This window comes from Schistocerca piceifrons, chromosome 5 (assembly GCF_021461385.2).
Source record: "Schistocerca piceifrons isolate TAMUIC-IGC-003096 chromosome 5, iqSchPice1.1, whole genome shotgun sequence".
NCBI lineage: Eukaryota > Metazoa > Arthropoda > Insecta > Orthoptera > Acrididae > Schistocerca > Schistocerca piceifrons.
Window position 1 is genome coordinate 243893771 of NC_060142.1, and position 24851 is coordinate 243918621.

A 24851-nucleotide genomic window follows, 5' to 3' on the forward strand; every position below is an offset into this window, starting at 1 on the left:
TATAACGACATAACGCTGCTCATTCAACGCCAGTCCTGCATGCACGCATCAGCTACTTCAGTGTTCACTCTCGCGGTGATGAGGAATGTAGTGGAACTCCTGTCGTGTTTCCTTCGGTATACTGACATTTTCTTTTCCTTTGTGGTGAAGGGGCGCTAGTGTATCTGGAAACATCACTTGCTACCATAACTGCAATAACATATTGCGGTGGGATGTAGCTTCAATCGAATGTGGATGTTTGCGATATGTTTTGATAATCTTCTGCTAAGCTAACCAAACCTGTGAAACAATGTTGTCAGAAAGGTTGTTTCATGTAGAAGGGTTAGTAAATATTGTGATCTACATTGATTATATAACAAATTAAAACTGTGTGCAGGATCAGGACATGGTTAAACATCCTGTGTGGGCAGTGTGCTAGCTGTAGCAGTTTCCGAGCTAGTCACTGTCCGGTATTCAGACTAGCAAATTTTTCTCTTTTAAATGCGATTTACAAGGATTATTTTACACTGTACAATATCTTAGTACTGCAGAAGTGAGCTAACACTGCAGACAACAAGAATCTAAAGATGTACAAAGCGGTGCTGATAACTCGTTGGCTTTAAAAACAATATAGTGCTGTTATGCTATGAAAAAATTTATGTATTGAACATAATCTTATTCCCCCTCGAGCTCCATACAATTATGGCCTATTTAAATGTGGACCCCATGAGGTCCTATTTATGGCTTCTGGATTGAAGTGCAGTTCTTGCAGCACTCTGCGCTGTGGTGTTCGAAGACCGTCAGGCTCTCCATCAGTAGATGGTAGGTCACGAGCAGATTAAAATTCCGTAGGCGAAGACCATCATCTCGAGTACATCTCCATCTAGTTCATAGACTCTGCTGTAGCATATGGGACATAGATTAGCTCCAGTATGGTAATCATGGAATGGAGTACTGTTAAAGTAAATGCCACCGCTCCCAATGAGCAACTAACAAGAGCTGAGAAATTGGAGTATCTAGTGGCAGCTGGCACTAGGCTATGACATGAGGCTCCTTATTCTGATATAATCACTTAACTGGCTCTTAACTGCTGTATCAGATCTTCACTCCATGTTCTTGCGTAAACATTACAGTTTCTTGCACCATATCCTACGAACTATGGAGTATGATTACCTCTCTTCGCTTCCTCTTCTGTCGCAGTCTTTTTTCTGCTGAATGATGTCCCTGGCTTAACTTTTAATTGCTTGCAGAAACTGCGATAAGGTTTTTTTAAAAAAAATTCTGATTTCCTACTCCTTAGTGTTCTGAGCTGTAACAATTCCTTTCCTTAGATTTCCCTGACATTTGGAAACCAACCGTTGCTTCAGTTTGTCGGGAAGTTAAACAGAGCACTTTGCCATGATGGTTTACCATGTTGTAAACAATCAATAATCAGGGTTCCATTTTCACCCCAAAAGGCTGACGCCAGCATTTCGTGTGCTGACCTCTTTATTTTGCAAATCTTTGGATGTGGATAACCATTGTGTCTTTTTCTCTGTACAGCTCTTCAGTCTCTGGATCATACGTGTATATCCACGTGTCATTCATAGTGATCAGATGTTTCAAAAATTCCACATATTCCTTGCGAAAGTGGACCAAAACGCACTGTGAAGCAACTAACGCCTTTGCTATACATTCAGACATTTGGGAACCATTTGGCTGAGAGCTTTCTAGTCTACAAAACATCACGAATAATGTGACCCGCACGTTCACAGGGTGTGTCCAGGGTTTCTGCTATCTTTTTTAGCAATTATTCTCCCAACGACCAGGATCACAGAATGAACTGCACCCAAGGTTTGCCCAACCGTGATTTGAATGGCCTTCTATGGTGGTCTCACCTCCGGTGCTGAAACATCCTGTTTCAAATACTGCAACCCAATTTTTGATATTGGAGTAGGAAGGGCAGTTATCATCCAGTGTACCAGACAAAGCATCATACATTTGTTTGGCCATCAACCCTTTTAAAAAACGATACTTAATCATTTCATGACTCTCTTTCACTAGGAATTCTCTGCGCCATTTTCACTTGTAACCTGCACAGAAAATAAAATACAATGTTAGTGCTATTCAGTTACTGCCACATATATCGTAAAGAACAAGATTTAACGCCAAATCATCAGAATTAATCCCTATATCAGTTATATATAGGAAATGGAAAGGACTTACCAGCTCTCATTTTGTAAAGAACCATCAATAGAAACCATTTCGTAAAGAAACACCAATAGACTCTCTGTAATTGGAATACTCACTGAGTAAACTCGTAGCTGCGAAAACCAAAAAGGCGATTTGAACACTTTCATCTTTACCCCGCCTGTTACAGCGCGACGTTCAATTTCACGTGGACTTCAAACCACGGTACATCTTCGTATGTTTCATATACATAAATAATTTTACCAAATGTTAAAAAGGAGACAAATGGTAGAAACAAATCCTGGGGATCGTTCCACTAAAATTCTGGCTTTCCAGAATAGCACGTATCCCTTATCGAGCAGGATATACGAAGTCGTTAACGTAATTGAGAATCGATACCCGATCGAGGACTAAGATTTCGAGCCTTCTTGTAATACAACTGTATTTTTAACAAGTGAATATTTATTTAGTAATTAAAAACTAGTGTAATATTTCTTTGTCTTTTATATGTGGTTCACATTGCTTTCCGTTCCCATAATCATATCGACGTCAAACGTAAGACACCAGACGCCACTGTGATGTTTCTCACCACTTATTCTTGTCCTACGCTTTTTGTTACCTGTCGACTTCTAACAATACAGGAATCGTCAGCCTAAATGTATTAGTAGACCTGACCTTGTACACAAATGGTCATCTAAGCTCGATTTCATCGTAATATTGGTAACTGTACGTAGGGCTGGCTACGGAGATTTTGCGACCCCCGACAGACTTTCCAAGGGCGCCCCCTCCGCCATCCAACCAGTTCTCCATGCACTTTCAGACACAGTCAACGTTTTTCACAATGCCGTTCATGCACGACGTCTTTTTATCACATATAACGCTTAATCATGCATCTTTTTCACGTGAATTTGTTTTTAAGACCAGAGCCACGTAAGGGGTCATCATCATCAGTTATCTGCTATATTAGCAGGTCCTTTGCCTCTCCATTTTCTGCGATCCATTGCTTCCTTCTTAAGGCTGCTGTATGTTGTACCGTCCATCATGTCATCCAGTGTCTGGAATCTCTTCCTTCCTCGCTTCCTTTTCCCTTCTACATAACCTTCTAAAACTGTTTTTATCAGTCCGTCATTCTTTCTTAATATATGCCCAATCCAATTTCTTTTTCTTCTCTTTATTACACCTAGTAACTGTCTTTTCTCTCCCACTCTTCTCAGTACCTCTTCATTTTTTACTCTGTCCATCCAACTTATTCTTTCCATCTTCCGCCACGTCCAGATCTCAAAAGCCTCCAGGCTTTCTCTGTCTTTTTTCCTCATAGTCCATGTTTCAGCGCCATATAGAAGGACACTCCATACAAGACATTTTATGAGTCTCTTTCTGAGTTCTCTGTCCAGACCGCTGCAGAAGATTCTCCTTTTCTTATAAAACGCCTCTTTTGCCATTGCTATCCTTGTTTTAATTTCTGTGGGGCACTTCCAGTCGGTGTCTATCCTGCTTCCAAGATACTTAAAATTTTGCACCTGTTCTAGTGTTTCTCCATTCAGCACAATTTTTATTTCCTTATTTCCTCCTATTGCCAATACTTTTGTTTTATTTGCGTTAATTTTCATTCCATATTTTTTTCCGTTAGTTGCAATTGGTGTCCACCAAATCCTGTAATTCCTTTTCCCCTGTGGCTAGAAGGACCATGTCATCAGCAAATCTCAAGCACCCTACTCTTCTTCCTCCAATTTCTACTCCTTTGTCATCTAATGAGCATTGGTCAATCATATTTTCCAAGTACAGGTTGAAAAGAGTAGGTGATAAACAACATCCTTGTCTTACTCCTTTCCCTAGTCTGATCCAGTTTGTACTTTCTCCTCTCACTTTAACTGAAACTTTTTGATTAAGGTATAATGAGTTTATAAGTTTTCTGGTTTTCCAGTCCACGTAAGGGGTACCAGTCAGTGTAACAGAAGTGAAATATTTTCAGTGCTGTTCGCGTACTTTTTGAGTTACATCTTCAAAATTCATTGGTTAACAAAAAATTAATTATGTCACTCGCTGACAACAAACTGCTATCATTTCACTTTATGTTGTCCGCTGAGCAGATGGGAGAGTGCGGCGCGAGATCTGTAGCCAACAGCACAGATGGCTGCTGCAATGTCGCTATCGTTGTCGCTTCTGCTGGATAAATTGGAGGGTCATAGGACAGCAAGTTATATATATATACACATATATATATATATATATATATATATATATATATATATATATATATATATATATATATATACAGAGAGAGTGAGAGAGAGAGAGAGAGAGAGGAGCATTATTTGTTGAAAGAGAGCGCTTAAAACGCCAGTGCGTACTTAATATGTCCAGAGTTCAGTCAAAAAATAAAGATAAAAATATTTAGAAAGTTTTGAAATACGGCTAGGGAGAAGAATGCTTAAGGTGAAGTGGTCTGACAGACTGTAGAATGAAGAAGGAATGAAGAAAATGAGGGAATAAATAAGATTATTTGAAGCGATCAGGACGAGGAAAAGTTCTTGGCTGGGATATACACTGTGCAGGAATTCTTTGCAACGAAAATTGTAGAGAGGAACGTGGAAGGAATGAGAGGAAGAGGTAGAAGGAGAATTACAATGATGTGTAACTTTAGAATGCGATGAATGTACGTACAGACGAAGAAAAATGCTCACAATAGGACACGACCGAGAACCTCCAGCTGTAGCCTGTCAGAATACAAATACACAAAGAAGAAGAAGTACAGGGTGACACAGAATAACGGGAATGTTTCAAATGCGTAGTGGCAGCGATGGGCAGATGACGGCACTGCGGGTTCGTGACAGCAAGTAAACAGTCCGCCACTTCGCTAATCATGGATCAGTGGAACGGACCACAGCGTGCGTTAGCCATAAAAATGTTTTATGAAAACATCATAGTTTGGTAGTAATTTCTAGGAACCATTCTGTCGTACAGGGGAAACCTAGATCAAAAAGACAAAATTGAGAAATTTAACTACTTAAACGGCACTATCAGAAGAGCTCTCCAACTTAAAGTAAGAACAGAAACACGTCTAAAATTTTATAAAATTATGTTAGTACCAACTTTACTATATGGAAGTGAATCTTGGGTAATGGAAAAGAAAGATAAAATAAGATTAGACGAAGAAAAATGCTCACAATAGGACACGACTGAGAACCTCCAGCTGTAGCCTGTCAGAATACAAATACACAAAGAAGAAGAGGTACAGGGTGACACAGAATAACGGGAATGTTTCAAATGAGTAGTGGCAGCGATTGGCAGATGACGGCACTGCGGGTTCGTGACAGCAAGTAAACAGTCCGCCACTTCGCTAATCATGGATTAGTGGAACGGACCACAGCGTGCGTTAGCCATAAAAATGTTTTATGGAAACATCATAGTTTGGTAGTAATTTCTGGGAACCATTCTGTCGTACAGGGGAAACCTAGATCAAAAAGACAAAATTGAGAAATTTAACTACTTAAACGGCACTATCAGAAGAGCTCTCCAGCTTAAAGAACAGAAACGCGTCTAAAATTTTATAAAATTATGTCAGTACCAACTTTACTATATGGAAGTGAATCTTGGGTAATGAAAAAGAAAGATAAAATAAGATTACAAGCCAATGAAATGAAATTCCTCAGGTACATAGGAGGATACACCAAGCTAGACTACAGAAGAAACACAGATATCAGGAAGGAATTAAATATTTTCGATATAAACTGTAAGATTAACGCCGGCCGTTGTGGCCGAGCGGTTCTAGGCGCTTCAGTCTGGAACCGCGCAACCACTACGGTCGCAGGTTCGAATCCTGCCTCGGGCATGAATGTGTGTGATGTCCTTAGGTTAGTAAGGTTTAAGTAGTTCAAAGTTCTAGGGGACTGATGACCTTAGAAGTTAAGTCCCATAGTGCTCAGAGCCATTTGAACAATTTTTTTTGTAAGGTTGACGAATACCGACAAAACTGGATATCCCATCTGTTGCGAATGGACGAATCGATTACCACTACATTTTTGGCGATATACTCCGCAAGGTAAAAGGTGCACTGGAAGACCTGCAAAACAGATGGAAGGAGCAGGTGTAGCTGCAATAGGCTGAGGGAAAGCCTGATGCATGACTGAAGATGAAGAAGAAGAAAAAGAAGTTTGGTAACGGCGCAGAGGGAGTTTCAACGTTTTTATAATTTAGGACATCATAATGCCGTTCCGTCGAAACACGCGATAAAATGTTGGATTAATAATTTTGAAAAGACTGCATTTATTGAACGTCCCTCGTAATGTCCTTCATAATCTCTGTATCCACTTCTAATCGTTTACGCCTATACAGTTTTCCTCGCCTAATGTTCCTTATAGCGACAGTATCACAGATTATGGATGCCGTATCATACGCTCCTACAGGAAATATCTTCTGCTATTAAGACTTTATATCATTTCTGTTTACCAAATAGTTTTTCTACTAGAGTTATTCAACGATTTCCAGCAATTTTTTCGCTAGAAAATATTCACCCTGAAAAGTTAGAATTTGGTGACAACATCAACCAACATTTATCTTGCACATATTGTTTTTCTAAATAGTCTCCATCATATTCTGTGGCCTTACGCCAGAGTTGTGAAAGAACATTAACTCTTTGGAAACCCTTGTCCTCTGCTCGTAGCCTTATTTTCACTACCTGATCTACGCTCTCATTTCTACATCTACATCTACATCTATACTCCGCGAGCCACCTTACGGTGTGTGGCGGAGGGTACTTATTGTACCACTATCTGATCCCCCCTTCCCTGTTCCATTCACGAATTGTGCGTGGGAAGAACGACTGCTTGTAAGTCTCCGTATTTGCTCTAATTTCTCGGATCTTTTCGTTGTGATCATTACGCGAGATATATGTGGGCGGTAGTAATATGTTGCCCATCTCTTCCCGGAATGTGCTCTCTCGTAATTTCGATAATAAACCTCTCCGTATTGCGTAACGCCTTTCTTGAAGTGTCCGCCACTGGAGCTTGTTCAGCATCTCCGTAACGCTCTCGCGCTGACTAAATGTCCCCATGACGAATCGCGCTGCTTTTCGCTGGATCATGTCTATCTCTTCTATTAATCCAACCTGGTAAGGGTCCCATACTGATGAGCAATACTCAAGAATCGGACGAACAAGCGTTTTGTAAGCTACTTCTTTCGTCGATGAGTCACATTTTCTTAGAATTCTTCCTATGAATCTCAACCTGGCGCCTGCTTTTCCCACTATTTGTTTTATGTGATCATTCCACTTCAGATCGCTCCGGATAGTAACTCCTAAGTATTTTACGCTCGTTACCGCTTCCAATGATTTACCACCTATGGCATAATCGTACTGGAATGGATTTCTGCCCCTATGTATGCGCATTATATTACATTTATCTACGTTTAGGGAAAGCTGCCAGCTGTCGCACCATGCATTAATCCTCTGCAGGTCTTCCTGGAGTACGTACGAGTCTTCTGATGTTGCTACTTGCTTGTAGACAACCGTGTCATCTGCAAATAGCCTCACGGAGCTACCGATGTTGTCAACTAAGTCATTTATGTATATTGTAAACAATAAAGGTCCTATCACGCTTCCTTGCGGTACTCCCGAAATTACCTCTACATCTGCAGATTTTGAACCGTTAAGAATGACATGTTGTGTTCTTTCTTCTAGGAAATCCTGAATCCAATCACAAACCTGGTCCGATATTCCGTAAGCTCGTATTTTTTTCACTAAACGTAAGTGCGGAACCGTATCAAATGCCTTCCTGAAGTCCAGGAATACGGCATCAATCTGCTCGCCAGTGTCTACGGCACTGTGAATTTCTTGGGCAAATAGGGCGAGCTGAGTTTCACATGATCTCTGTTTGCGGAATCCATGTTGGTTATGGTGAAGGAGATTTGTATTATCTAAGAACGTCATAATACGAGAACACAAAACATGTTCCATTATTCTACAACAGATTGACGTAAGCGAAATAGGCCTATAATTATTCGCATCTGATTTATGACCCTTCTTGAAAATGGGAACGACCTGCGCTTTCTTCCAGTCGCTAGGTACTTTACGTTCTTCCAGCGATCTACGATAAATTGCTGATAGAAAGGGGGCAAGTTCTTTAGCATAATCACTGTAGAATCTTAAGGGTATCTCGTCTGGTCCGGATGCTTGTCCGCTACTAAGTGATAGCAGTTGTTTTTCAATTCCGATATCGTTTATTTCAATATTTTCCATTTTGGCGTCCGTGCGACGGCTGAAGTCAGGGACCGTGTTACGAATTTCCGCAGTGAAACAGTTTCGGAACACTGAATTCAGTATTTCTGCCTTTCTTCGGTCGTCCTCTGTTTCGGTGCCATCGTGGTCAACGAGTGACTGAATAGGAGATTTAGATCCGCTTACCGATTTTACATATGACCAAAACTTTTTAGGGTTCTTGTTTAGATTGTTTGCCAATGTTTTATGTTCGAATTCGTTGAATGCTTCTCTCATTGCTCTCTTTACGCTCTTTTTCGCTTCGTTCAGCTTTTCCTTATCAGCTATGATTCGATTACTCTTAAACCTATGATGAAGCTTTCTTTGTTTCCGTAGTACCTTTCGTACATGATTGTTATACCACGGTGGATCTTTCCCCTCGCTTTGGACCTTAGTCGGTACGAACTTATCTAAGGCGTACTGGACGATGTTTCTGAATTTTTTCCATTTTTGTTCCACATCCTCTTCCTCAGAAATGAACGTTTGATGGTGGTCACTCAGATATTCTGCGATTTGTGCCCTATCACTCTTGTTAAGCAAATATATTTTCCTTCCTTTCTTGGTATTTCTTATTACACTTGTAGTCATTGATGCAACCACTGACTTATGATCACTGATACCCTCTTCTACATTCACGGAGTCGAAAAGTTCCGGTCTATTTGTTGCTATGAGGTCTAAAACGTTAGCTTCACGAGTTGGTTCTCTAACTATCTGCTCGAAGTAATTCTCGGACAAGGCAGTCAGGATAATGTCACAAGGGTCTCTGTCCCTGGCTCCAGTTCTGATTGTGTGACTATCCCATTCTATACCTGGTAGATTGAAGTCTCCCCCTATTACAATAGTATGATCACGAAACTTCTTCACGACGTTCTGCAGGTTCTCTCTGAGGCGCTCAACTACTACGGTTGCTGATGCAGGTGGTCTATAGAAGCATCCGACTATCATATCTGACCCACCTTTGAAACTTAGCTTAACCCAGATTATTTCACATTCGCATTCGCTAATAACTTCACTGGATATTATTGAATTCTTTACTGCTATAAATACTCCTCCACCATTGGCGTTTATCCTATCCTTGCGGTATATATTCCATTCTGTGTCTAGGATTTCGTTACTGTTCACTTCCGGTTTTAACCAACTGTCCGTTCCTAATACCATATGCGCACTATTTCCTTCAATAAGAGATATTAATTCAGGAACCTTGCCCTGGATACTCCTGCAGTTTACCAATATTACGTTAACTTTTCCTGTTTTTGGTCTCTGAGGACGGACGTTCTTTATCAACGATGATAATGTCCTCTCTGGTAAGCCGTCAGGTATTTTATCGTTTCGCCCAAGGGGGGGTCCCTCGAAGTGTCTGTGCCTATACCTGAGTGGTCAGCGAGGCTAGTATCGTGCGAGTGACCCGGGTGTCGATTTCCAGTAATGCCGGGGATCTTTACTTTGTGGGAAGACTGTAAGGGGGTGCTTTCAGTCTCGCGATGCCAACTGAGGAGTTGCTCGAATGAGAAGCAGTGTCGCTAGGTCAGTTAACAGGACATTATTCCTCCCCGATGATGCCATCGGAAAAAGTTGAAACGGAGGTAGTTCGGGCCCGAATGGGTCCTCTGTGGCCGGAATGACGGTGCTTTCCTTTTTTTGCATCTTCAAATTGTATACCACGTTAACAATCGTTAAGTGGAGCAGACAGATGGAGGTCAGAGGGTTCCAAGTCTGGGTCACAGCTTAGATGAAGCAGTGATGTCCAACCCAGTTTAGCGATGTGTTCTGAGACTTGGGAGTGGTCGCATGTTGTTGTGATGGAGTAAGATTTCTTTTGGATGCTTGTCAGATCAAACTATCGGAAACGGTTGCTGGATGTATTATAGTCTGCACATATGCCTCTAAACTAATAGTTCCACTTTTTGCAACATGTCCACTAGACTGAAACCATCACAACAGAAAGTCAACATGGCTTTTCCAACAGAGAGAACTGCCTTGAATTTCTTATTTTTTGAGACTGTGAGACTGCTGTTGGTGCCAGTCCAATGACCTCTTTTTTGTTTCCAACTCAATTTGATGCACCCAGGTTTCCTCATTTACTAAGATCTGTGAAAGGCAGGCAGTTTCTTTAGCCTGAAACTGCTCCAACTGTTCATATGAAACAGCTTTTCATTTAATCTTGTAGTCTGCGGTGAGCATTCGTGGAACCCACCTGGAACACACTTCTGAATATCCAAGACTCTCATTCTTGGCGTACTCCCATCCAATGCTTACCGACAGCTGTGGAGTCAACCCAGGAGTTTTGATGCGCCAGTCTACACGAATAATGGCATCCACACGATTTACCATATCGGGAGCAGTGGCTGTGACAGGACGTCACGAATGTGGCCAGTCATGGAGCTCAGGCTGTGTACTTACTGACGTTTTAACTCTCTTTACCCATCGCCTAACATTACTTCTATCAATTCTCTCATTAACATACACCGCACACAAGCAGTTATGGACGTTTATCATGATCCCTTTTTCTGAAAGCAAAAATTCAGTTACAGTATATTGCTTGTAATGAGAGTCTTAAGTGGATGTCTATTTGATGGTTCACTACAGCTCTTCCATCTGTAGGAATTGTTTGAAACTTCGCACACGTGCAGAAGCAACATCAAATTTGAAACGCCTAAAAAGACATCTTCCTGTATGTAATAAAGGTTTAAATATGAAGGATTATTTATTGAGCGACTATCGTAGAAACTCTTCATTTCGTACTGTTTCTCTTTACATTTGTATCTTTCTGCTAAAATATCACACCTGAAATGCTTCCAATTTTTCCAAAACTGACTTTTAATCAATGCTGAAAACGTTCAGGACTCTCTTCTGTTCCATTTAAATACAGCATGAGAATAGGCTTTTTTTAATGAAGATTTCGGCTGCGGAATCTTACTTCTGAGATCTTTCTCCAATTATTCATACTCGCTAATCGATTTTTTAAAAATATTTTTTTACTTCTGCTACAAACGTTTATGTTACTCAGTTTTGCTTTGAAGCAATTAGTAGTACCTCTTTGTACTACTACATATCACTTTGCCCAACGCTATAAGGCAGTTATACTATCCGCTTAATGTAGCATGCTCCTTGATGGCATCTGTTACGAGTACGACTGCAGAATCCCCAGTCTAAATAGTCATTCAAGACTCGTGAAAACTAAGTCCATTTCGTGACCACAGTATACGAAAGATTCACCAGCTCAAAATTGTCCAGTGTTCAGCATGACAACTTCTAAATTAACACGTGTCAGATGGCGAGTAGAAGCTCGTACTCTGCCTATTTCCAATTCAATCGAAAAGTGAAAGTTCTGCACTAGAGCACCTTCCGACAGCTTGTGAAGTAGATTTCCTTCAAAAGTTAAGAATACTGGAGCTGCCGTTCACCCCCCCCCCCCCAAAAAAAAAATTAATCACTAGCACGAATGGATAGCCCACGTTTTCACAGACAAGTCTGCCTTCTTGCTGAATTCACGAAAAAGTCCTGATTTTCTGCCTTGAGTGCTCCACTGGAAAACTGTCCATCTCCATTTAACTCCAGCAGTATTCCGTCAGTGTCTGCTTTTCTTCTGGCTGTTCACAGCAAAAATAAATCATTATTATTTTATACAGACATAATTTGGACTCAGCATGACCACTATCTGCACTAAACTATTACAATATTTGAATTAAGAAATGTTATAAACCTTCGGTCACACTCAGAGCGCTCACAACAAATATAACTAAAACTTTGTTCATAAATAAATATCTAGCATTCTAGCACCAATGTGCTCAAGTTAAATGACAACAAAGTTTCGTTAACTATTGTATAAACGATCATTTACGTCTTCTTGATAGAAGTGTGTTTAGGCTCTCTTTTTAATGGCGGTGTCAGTCAATAAACAAAATTGACCAATTTTTAATCACCACAGTTTCTAATACCAACTGAAATCAACATTTAAAGAATCCTATTGGTAAAATAACGCAAATTCCTTAAATAGCTACACAAGTATGACAAGATATGATATATCAACGTTGCATTCAGTTGATGTGTTATTGTAGAGAATACGATGTTCTGACAGGCATTTGCATAATGAAAAAGATGTAAATACGCAATAATTCAATAAAGAAAGTAGATATAGAGCAGTGGGTTCCAGGGATGATAACTATAGTCCATTGCGCTAACCGGAGATAGCGTTTGCTGAAATTAAATGAAGTTATTTAAAGTTGTTAATCGTACGATTCCTTGTGAGAATGTTTAGTAACTGTAAATTACTAACTTTTCCAGTTTTAAAGATATTGGAACTACTATTGTATCACTGGATGTGAATCATATGTGTAAACTCACCAACGCATTCGGTTTTGCTATATTATTTGAATGCAACTTATTATTGACATGGTAAGAGCTAAGTGATAAGTACCCATATTTTAGACTGTATGATACTCCGCTATTATTGGTGCATCTCCTGTCATCCTAATTGAAAAACTGTCGTCCAAATTCCTCATTGTGGAATTTACACTTTTCCGGCCTGTCCCTCCATGGCCCTGCACCTTGACTGGCCTGGAGCGCCTGCCCTACAGCCTCGTCCTGCTGACTTGCACACAGCCAAGCAAGAAAAGTAGCTTCTCAGTAGCAACCCTATGTGTTCGAAGAACTCGCCTACACCCTCATAACATTACAAGTGCAAACTGAGAACAATCTGTGGTGCCTTTACCTCTCCTCAAGTAACAGATCCTCTTTCGTTTTTTTTTTCCATTCTTCTTTACATTATCTTTCTCAGCAGCTCGGATGCGTGGTATGTTAACCTGATCGTGCAATAGTTTTAACACCTATCAGCCGTTGCTATCTTCGATATTTCGCCCAAAGTCTGATAGTATGTCGGCAGTTTCAGATTCTACACACCACCTTCAATAGTCGTTTCGTTGTCACTTCATCCAGTGATTTTAGATAGTCCGATGGATTGTCATCTATCCCTTCTGCCTTGTTTGATCTTCTCGTATTGGATCCCCACCTCTGGTTTCTTCTTCTATCACGTCCTCAAACCAGTCGCCTCCGTTAAAGAGGCCTTCAATGTACTCCTTCCATCTACCTGCTCTCTCCTCTGCATTTAATAGTGGAATTTCCATTGCACTCTTATTGTTGACCGCCTTCCTTTCAATTTCAAGAAACAATGTTTTGACTGCTCTAAATACTGAGTGAGTCCTTTCGATGATCATTAATTTTGCTATTTCTTCACATTTTTCCTGGAGCCATTTCACCTTGGCTTCTCAGCACTTCCTATTCATTTCAGGACTGTTTTTATTCCCCAGTCAGAGCTTCTGCAGTGTCCCTAACATTGAATGTTGAAGGTTGATCCTCCCTCCTTCCTGCAAGTTCTTTTTTGTTGATATCTGGTAGGCTACTGTACCTCGTTGGACGAGCTGAATAAAGTCATTGATTTAGCCTTTCTTTTGGTTTGTTATTGACATTGGTTATTATGTAAAATAGGGTGAACAGTACAATTTAAATTGGTACTTACAAGCAATGTTCGAAGTGAGGAAATGCTGCACCACATCCCATGTTTGTCGTTGAGCTGACAGTTTTGGTAACTCTGAATTTTATGGTTTTTAGTTTCTCTGTTACACTGGTTCAGTTCCAGCCTAGACAAACTATTCTTTAAATGATATTCCCATGCGCCTTCCGACTTTTTTTTCTTTTTTTTTTACTGAGGTGGACTCCCTCCACGCCCACACTGGCATGATGGCCAACCCAAAAGGTCTACTGCCATCTCTGCGTAAGGGTTAATTTCCACTAAAGTGAGGTGTCGCAGGATGTGGGTACTGCAATTGTTGCGTACGTCTGGTTAAGGTAAACCGTAGTACGCGCTCATCTGGTAATAGATTGGGTCGAAGTCGAACGAAGGGTAGCGGTTTGAAGGCCAAAGGACAAAAAGTGCTAAGGCAAGAACCAAGGGAAAAACCTCTGCGGTAGCTAGGTCGGGTAGTAAGAGCAGGAGCTGCCTGCGATAGGTCGTGCAAGGGTAGGCTTTGTTAGTAGTGGGTATCATGCATGTCGATACCTTATGACGTTGTGCGGTGGTGTGCTCAGCGGCTGCCGCGGGTGCTGGTGTTGAGGTCTCGTTCAGCGTCAGCAACCTGCAACAAGTTTATCATCGTTTTTGTGTCCGATAGGTCATATATCGGATGCACAGTGCGGGGTGATGTTGGCGAATTGTTTGTGCGTCAGTGGGCGAGCTCGTCGCTTTCCCTGCTGTGGCTTGTTGGTCGGCTCTAATAGCAGCTGCTAGTTACCAGTCAGTGTTGCTGATATGCAGGGGCTTGCCGACGTTTTTAGCTTGTTAGCGTATGCTAGTTTACCATAGCTGGCTATGGCCTAGCTAGTAGACACTACACCACAGAATTTTTATAGATGTTTTCGTTCCTATTAGCCCCGTAGTTTTCTATTCACGCCGTTTCTCGGTACTAAAACCTGTGTGAAGCATAGAAACCTGAGTCGTGGGCAAGTACATGAACGGCCACACACATAGCGGGTGAGAAAATGTGTGAAAATCCAATGCCCCACTCAGTTTCGCCTCACGTATCCGAGAGTACGTCTCGCGACGCTTTTGCCGCAGCCGCCAGACACCAGGCTCAACCCCAGTTGCGAACGCGCTGCGTTTCTCTCTCCCTCTCTCTCTCTCTCTCTTACTCTCTCTCTCTCTCTCTCTCTCTCTGTCTCTCTCTCTCTCTCTGTGTGTGTGTGTGTGTACGTTTGTGTGTGTTTTGCGTATGTGCGTGTGCGTGTGGTGAGTGCGTAGGCGTGTGCTCTTGCAGCCGAGCCGGAACGCGTGCTGCTGCATTTATGTTCTTGTGAGCCAGACGTGGCGTTCTGCCGCTGCCTTAACGTCCGCCTGCCGCGGCGGGTAGTTACATATTTATGTGGCCGCAAATTGCTCGCGAGCCTTTGCATTACCCGTTACTTAGCACTCCGGCGGTTTTGTACCAGCGCGTGTCGTTGGCGGTGTGTGATGTGAAAATAGCTACACTCGTAATGGATATCTGAATAGTTGGTGTCAAACGGGCTAATGTTATATAGGGTTTATACTTATAAAACAGAGGACTTTACAAAATGGTTCAAATGGCTCTGAGCACTATGGGACTTAACATCTGTGGTCATCAGTCCCCTAGAACTTAGAACTAGTTAAACCTAACTAACCGAAGGACATCACACACATCCATGCCCGAGGCAGGATTCGAACCTGCGACCGTAGCAGTCGCGCGGTTCCGGACTGAGCGCCTAGAACCGCTAGACCACCGCGGCCGGCAGGACTTTACAGAAGATCCTGACAATTATATTAGAAAGATGGAGGTAATGGAAATACAGGTACTTCGGTGTGTGTCTTTCTTTTCGGTAACGAGTCTTCCGACTACTTCCAAGCGGATCGGTATTAATTCCTCTCTTTCGCCAACCTCTTCATCTCAGAGTATCACTTGCACTCAACGTCCTGATTTATTTGTTGGTTGTATTCTAATCTTTACGGCTTTTACTGTCTCCAACTCCGTCCAGTACTATGGAAGCTATTCCCATATGTAAGTCCTGACATCCTACTCTACTTCTCAGTGTTTTCCACATACTCCTTCCTTTGCTGGCTGTACAGAGAACAGCCCATTCCTTATCGTATCTGTCCACTTAATTTCAACATCCTTTTATAGCACCGTATTCTGACTCTGATTCATTTCTTCTCCCCTTGTCTCACACTCCAGAATTCACTTTCGTACAATGCTGTGCTCCAGTCGTACATTCTTAAAAATCTGTTCCTCAAATACTAGTAGATACATTTTGGCCGGGAAATCCCTCTTCGCCTGTGCTAATCTACGTTCTATATGTCCTATCCTTTGTCTGTCACGTGCTACTTCGCTTACAAAGTAGCAGCATTTCTTATCGTCTGTTTTGATCCCCAGTTTTGATATGTCGCTAATATATGAATTGCTAATCCCAGTTCCGCAGCTCAAAACTTCCTCATTATTACGGTTTACTCCCAATTTGTATTGTGTACTCATTAGATTGTTCACTCTATTCAGAACGTCCGTTAATTATCCTTCACTCTTACTGATGATAGAAATGCCATCAGCGAACCTTGTTACTGATATCCTGTCAGTCTGAATTTTCATCCCACTCTTGGATCTTTCTTTTATATCTCTCATTCTTTTTTCGTTGTATAGATTAAACAGCAAGGGCGAAAGATTACATTTCAATCTTATACCGTTTTGAGCCCGAACACTTCGTTTTTGATCTTCCACTCTTATTTGTCGCCTTGGCTCTTGTAGATATCATATATATTACCTCTCTTTCCCTACAGCTTACTCCTATTTTTCTCAGAATTTCGAACTCCTTTCACTATCTTTCAATGTCAAACGCTTTTGTGGGACAGCAAATCCTATGAGACGGTCTTGATTCTCTCCAGTCTAGCTTCCATTATGTAGTGCAACCCATACTTTTCCTAAAGCAAACTGATCGTCATATAACAAATCATCCATTCTTGTGCTTACTTTACATTATCTGTCTTTCCCTACTTTATTGACAATTTCAAGCGCCAAGGGACGCGTGTTAAACTTTCATACGTTTATAGTTTTAAATAATGACAATATTTGGAATAAGAGTAGTTGTTGAGACATGGGTGGTTGTAATTTCTTCTGACCCTTCTATTTACGTTTACCTGTTGTTTAAGAGAAGTGTAATGAGAAATACGAACATAAAATATAGTTAAGTAAATAAGTGTGAAATGTATAGGTTAGAACGTAGTGCTCAGTTCCTAACTGTATATCACTAAGGCCACGATAAGCTCTAACTGCATTTTGAGATTTTAATAACACTTCGTACTCTGTGGTAGCTCTTCAGTGCCTAGTAGCAAGAGATAAATCACAATTCAAGGTGAAAATGACAGATTATGTTTATCATTTCGAAAAGTATTTTTGTTTATAAAGGTCAGCTTGTACAACAGCAAAGATAATGAACTACCGCTGTCGTCACGGTAATTGTCTATGACAATGTTGTGTACAAATTATCCACTTAATAGGTACTTCAAAACAATCAGGATGGTATTTGTAATTAGATAATGCAAAAATGGTGTCTCGTATTCTTGATTAGTAAGTCAGATTCGTAAAATATAGGTGTGAAGCTGGGCATCCATGATGTCTTTTGCCTATGATAGTTAATTCTCTTTTATGTTAAAATTTTTCACTGCTGTAATTTTCAGAGAAATATCAGAGTTCAGTTTCAGAAGGCGGTTAAGAAATCGTTCTAGCGATACCCCAATCATCCCTGTATGTTTAGTATGCGTTGAGAAAAAGAAAAATTGAGTTGAGAAATAGTATGTATGGTACTCCTCACGGTGAAAAATTCTTGCATTTCTACCGAATTCCAATAAAAAACTACAGTATTAAATAAAACTCCAGTTATTTACATTTCACTTTCGCCTACTTCTTCTTCCTTAAGACTTCCCTTTATTAACCGAATAGTTCCAATACATCGTTGCAAGAAGCACACACTGGTGTTGTAGAAATCTTGGGTTTGCGCCAATTAACTTGCATCACAAGAAGCATATAGTCGTTTCTAGTCATCAGAAAGGTCGCCCATGTCTTGTGTTAAGCCCTAAGCCAATGTGAGCGCACGTAATTCTACCGAAAACCCTCCCGTGCACGACTCTCCTCTGTTTTACTTGCGACAGAGCTAAGGATGAAGTTATTGTGCAGTACTATGGATGCTGAATGACTCTTACTGTCTTCTAAATGGATACTCTGTTGAGGAAGCTGATGTGTCTGGACAGGTTTTACTATCATAGAAGAAGTCCACTAGCGCAGTCACCATAGTGTAGTGGCTATAGATTGTTGCATGGAGGGTCGTGAGTTCAAAACCAATCTGAACTGAAGTATTTTAATTTCTATAGTCGGTTCGAGTACATTCTAGAAGTATCCACAAAGGGAAGAATCATTGTACTGGAATGTTCTGTAGCTGTATATATACCGTATGTGTTCCGGCCGGAGGCAGTTCGCTCCGCGCTCTTGTATGTGCAAGTGCTGAATAAATCTTCGTTATGTGAAGTTAGCGCTCGTCATTCATCTACTTACACCTTCCTCTACGTGACAATATTTCCACGAGGAAACGTTGCCTTTTAAAAAGGTTTGGGATCCAAGCTTAACCAACCACTAAGCCGTCAGCTGCTCTAATTAAATTGCTGTAAAGACTATACAGAGTAACAGAATCAAGAAGTTAACATACTTTCTGCATTATACTCATTTGGCGGGACAAAATATTATAACACATTACGTTAGATAAATTGGGTTAGCATCTGTCTTGCGTAGAATATTCTATTATTAACTTTCCAACGGAGCACCATCAGCCAAATAGCAGCAACAGTGGAAGGAAGTTTAGAAAACGCAAAGGCTGTAGTAAGATTATAACAGTGATCTTTAGTTTCCCTGTTCTCATGTTTTAACTCTCCTCGCTATTCTCACTGTTCACTCTCGTTTAACTCATTTTATGTTCTCTTTTTCGAAATCCTTCCTTTTATGAGAGTCTTTATCTAAGTGTGTATGTCTTCGTCGCCTAATGTTTACGACACAAGAGGGTCCTTAACCGGCAAACCCGTCGCCATACAAGTATGCCACCCACCTTAGAAGGACAAATACTTCAGCTGCCCTGTCGCAACGAGAGTGATTCATTAGCAGCGTCTAAACGATTATCGGCTTCTTTGAAAATGCCGCGCAAATTTCCGTCTTACTAAATACATGCCTGCTATTAAGTGTGATGGCTCATGAATGTCTGATTCTTGGCTGATCACTTTCGTCCTATCGCTCCCTGTATGCAAAGTAGCGGGCATTCCACAGCTGCATCACAGCCGAGTCGTATTAGCGGCTGAACGTCCCGTCTCTGCATACAAAAGACGTCTTCTGTAACCTCAGCCAAAGACTACAGAAGATTTACAAACTGAACACCGGTGGATTACTACACAAATATTGGAATATCATAAGGTCAACTGAGGATTTTAAAGATAAAGTACAATTGTAGTGAATAAAGTTGCCTGAAAACATGGAATGATTGTCGCATGGTATGTATTCAACACACACTGAGGGACAAATGTCAATAAAATTGAAAATACCAGAAGTATAAGATCTCATACGGAAAATTATTACCAGATTGACTGTAAATTATTTTTATGAAACAGTTCGAATTGTTATACACTACTGTACCAAAAGTATCCAGACACCAACAAAAACATACATTTTTCATATTAGGGACATTGTGCTGCCATTTACGGCCAGGTACTACATATCAGTGACCTCAGTAGTCATTAGACATCGTGAGAGAGCAGAATGGGGAGCTCTGCGGAAGTCACGGACTTAGGACGTTATCAGGCGACTGGGTGTCACTTGTGTCATACGTCTGTACACGAGGTTTCAACACTCCTAAACATCCCTAGATCCACTGTTCCCGATGTGATAGTCAAGTGGAAACGCGAAGGGGCATGTACAGCATAAAAGCGTACAGGCCGACCTCGTCTGTTGACTGACAGAGACCGCCGACAGTAGAAGAGGCTCATAATGTGAAATAGGCAGACATCTATCCAAACCGACACACAGCAATTCCAAACTGCACCAGGATCCACTGAAAGTACAATGACAATTTTGCGGGAAGTATGAAAACTTGGATTTCATGATCGAGTGGTGTCTCTTCTTCTTAAAACACAACGTTCAAGCTTTACTGGACCAAAACAACCAAGAAAACTCCTTACTAGTGTCACACAGATCTCAACCATCACGTTTAAGAAGCAAAATGACAGAATAGCAGCCTGCCACAAAATTAACGAAATCATTGGAAAGGAAATTGCAAAACCATTCACAGCATAGAAGAAAAAAGAAGAAGCCCTTACACGTACCATTAAGACTAAACTAAACATGAAAAATGCAATAATTGTAAAAGCTGACAAGAGTAACACAACTTTTCTAATGAACAGAGCAACATACATAGAGAAAACTTTAGACTTTTTCCAGACCAACAACATAATAGAAATACATAAAGATCCAACAACCAGAATACAAAAAGAGATTAAACACATTTCCAACAACATCAAGTTTGTACTCACCATCCAAGAACCAAGAAACATTGTAACAACGAGCCCACAAGCACCTTGCCAAAGATCCACAAATATGGGACCCCCAATCAGGCCTATAGTGAACTGCAGGAAGAGCCCAACATTCAAACTCAACCAAATGCTCTTCAGAAATCTCAAAGAAGCAAACACATTAAATAGTGAGAGGACACTTAAAAACACAACATATCGAAAACATACAAGTACCTGATGGAGTCACAGTTGCCTCATTTGACATACAAAACCTTTATTCCTCTGTGCAAATAGAACACATACTACAGATAATCAATGCGAACTTGCAAAAGCACAAAAAAATCCCTTCAACTAACATTACTGAATTAATGGACCTACTTGAAATCACACTTTCACGCAACTATTTTAAATTTAGCAATAAAAGCTACAAACAAATAAATGGTCTGGCAATGGACTCGAATCTTTCCAGACTGCTAGTAGAAATATTTATAAGTAACCTAGAAAATAAAATCCTGAATTCCAGTCACCACCTCCTTTAAAATATCATCTACTACTACAGATATGTACATGATACCATCACATTAATCAAGGGCACTAAAGATTAGTTGAACCAGTTATTCAACAACTCCCATGAAAACATAAAATTCACAGTTGAACACCAAACAGATACAGTATAAATATCTTAGACCTTACCATTAGAATAAGGAATAACAGACACGAGTTTCAAATTTATCGGAAGCCTACCACAACACCCACTATAATCCACATCTTCTCTGGTCACCCCACAGCCCACAAAATAGGGGTATTCCGGTGCATGATCAATAGAGCTATCCTAATACCACTCTCTGAAGACAAATGTGATCAAGAAATTGAAATAATAAAACAAACAGCTAATGCAAATGGTTATAATAGCTCCATAGTAGTTACCCCAAAACATTCAATTATGGTAAAGCAATTACAACACAAAAAAAAACCAAAAAGAAAATAACAACTTCCATACAATCACCTTTCTAGGTAACATTTCATATCAAATTGCCAATGTGTCCAAACGAAAAGGCATAACCATATCCTTTACCACAGATAACAAGATTGGACAGAAGCTACCCCGCAACATCAACACATGAAATCCACTTCATCACACAGGTCTGTACAAAGTACAATTGTTGGACTCTAACTGCTTCTACATAGGCCAGACAGGCAAATCATTTGAGATTACATTCAAAGAACACATGGCAGCACTAAAAAACAAAAAATACCACCCACCTGCGTGAAACAAAACACCATGTTAACTGAGCAAGTATCAGCATCTTACACATCCAACCAAGAGGCAGAAAACTACACATCCTTGAAACACTCCAAATATACAAGCACCAAACAAAACAACCTGACTTCATATTAAATGACAAAAATGACAATATTTCAATATTTACAGTCTCTGTTTTCAACAGCTGCCTACATCATTAAAACTGCACACACATACACACACACACACACACACACACACACACACACACACACACATGCACACACACCTGCCTTAATATTTACCATAAATATTTAGTTATGTTACTACGGTAGCGGCCAAGAGTATAAGAGATTGAGCTCATTTACATATATATCATCACACCAACACCTTGTACAACCAATGTATTACCTCAACCTTTAGGCAGTTATTACATGTAACAGTTATAATCTTAAGACCCCTTGCCATGTAAAGTCTGCTCTCATACAATCCCTCTTTCCACTCTCTCTCTCCCTCTCACTTGCTCCTTCTCTTTCTCTCCCTCTGCCTCCAGCCTTTCATATCTATCTATTAGACCCAAGCAAAAATTTTATTTATGCATAATTTTGCGGCTGTAGCCAATATGATTACTGTACTTAAAGTTTGTAACATTTCACCTGATTGTATAAACGAGTATGAAGTTTAAGCTATTTTAACATTTCACCTGACCGTATAAACGAGTACAAAGTTTATGCTATTTTAACTTGTCCAAGTCGTATTTATATACCACCTGAAGCATTTATTCCAACGCATGTATTCGACACCTCAAAACAAACACCTCTAAATCCTTAAAAAAACTGTTATGTAACAACGTTGTTACGATGTATATTCTTTGTACTTCGCATAATGTTTTCTTTCCTGCTACACGATCCTTGCAAGCAATAGTTTCCAGACGCCATATTTGTTTACAAAGTATGACAATATACATGTGATGTGCGCAGCAAAAGGAACCTGTGACAACTGGAGGTACTCTGTTTTATTTATTTTATGTTTACCGTTGGATATACGTTTAATTTTTTGTCAAAAGAAACCCAAAACCATGTTCTGAAATAGTGTTTTGTTTTCTTCACTAGACAGTGCCACAAGATCCTCCAAAAAATCGTAACACAACACACACGCACACACACACACACACACACACACACACACACACAAATGTCAGACTAACAAATGTAATTCCACTTTATGATGGAGGTTTAAACCGTTGAAACGCGTCGTGGAGCTAAATAACCAGTGAATGGTAACAGTAAACTTGTTGTTTCATTTTGAACAATCATTTGTATTCAGGAAGTCTTCAAATTGTCTCGTGTAGGTTGTTAGTGCCCATGTCCACATTATACGCCGGACTGTCAGCCATTCTGGTTCTTAGCCGTATTTCGGAGATATGTTTCATTTCCATTTACACAATCGGTGTATGTATTGCCATGGTTCATTCTAGCTCGGTTTAGAATTATCCATAATTTTCTTGGGAGGTCAAAATAGTTTTTGAGAGAGTAATTTCCAGAGATCCCGAGTTAGAGCGTATTCCCAGGCTTTCTTCCAGCATTGCACAAAATCAGAGCTCCTACTCTCTAAGCATACTGAACTGTACCTCTCCTTCATAAACAAAATAGAACGTGAAAATGTGCAACTTTCTTTACGTGTGCATATTTTTACATAGTTACTGTTGGTGATATTCTAACTGTCTTGCCCGATTATTGTTCATGTGCAAACATGAAACCTCCGTCTTAGTTAAAGTGGGCGGAGCCTCCATCTACGAAAAAGGTTACCCATTACAACCAAATAATTTGTTAAAACATACTCCGTTTTCTCAATTTCCTTGTGTTGTGCAGCTAGTGCCCTGTTGTCATAGTGACTACTGTGTACGGACGCTGGAGGAGCCGGCCACTGTTCGCGAACGACTGAACGTGCTGATAGCCGCGGTCAACCGTATCAGGCTGCTGCTTCGGAGTGTAGCGGCAGCGGGGAGTCTGGTGCGTCGCGTGATACACCCCAGGTGTTACATACTTCACCCACGGTCCCTCCTGTCAAGACATCTTTGCGGGTACCGGGCGCGGTTGTTCCACCCTCTCCCCAAGGGGAGTAGTGGGTTCAACGGCGTTCGCGTCGCACGAGGCGGAGAGTCAATGTGGAGGCTGGCCTTGTGGCATCGTCCGTTCGGCCTGTGACTGGACGTGTGGCCACTTCTTCAGCAAGGTCCGAGCAGGCACATCGGTTGAGGGGTTTATTAGTGATTGGGAGCTCCAATGTTAGGCGGGTGATGGAGCCCCTTAGGGAAACAGCGGAAAGTTCGGGGAAGAAGGCCAGTGTTCATTCTGTCTACTTGCAGGGGGGGGGGGGGGGGGGGTATCATCCGAGGTGTGGAGGCCCTGCCGGCGGTGTTAGAGAGCACTAGGTTCACGCAACTGGAAATTGTTGCTCATGTCGGCACCAATGACTCCTGCCGTTTGGGTTCAAAGATCATACTCAGTTCATACAGTCGGTTGACGGAGTTGGTGAAGGCGGGAAACCTCGCTCGAGGGGTGGAATCTGAGCTAACTATCTGTAGTGTCGTTCCCAGAATCGATCGCGGTCATTTGGTTTGGAGCCGAGGCGAAGGCTTAAACCAGAGGCTCAGATGATTCTGCAGAGATCTGGGGTGCAAATTTCTCGGCCTCCGCTATCGGGTGGAGAAATGTAGCGTCCCCCTGAATAGGTCAGGCTTGCACTACACGCAGAAAGCGGCTACGAAGATAGCGGAGTACTTGTGGAGTGTACATGTGAGTTTTTCAGGTTAGAGAATTCCCTCCCTAAGCCCGACAAGACGCCTCCTGAGACGCGACAAGGTAGCAGTAGGCAAAACGTAACACAGCTTGACAGTATTAATATGGTAATAGTAAACTGCGGGAGCGTCTATAGAAAGGTCCCAGAACTGTTATCATTAATAAACGGTCACAATGACCACATAGTACTAGAGACGGAAAGTTGGCTGAAACCAGATGTAAACAGTAATGAAATTCCAAACTCAGATTGGAATGTATACCGCAGAGACAGGCTGGACAGTGAAGGGCAGGGCGTGTTTATAGTGATAA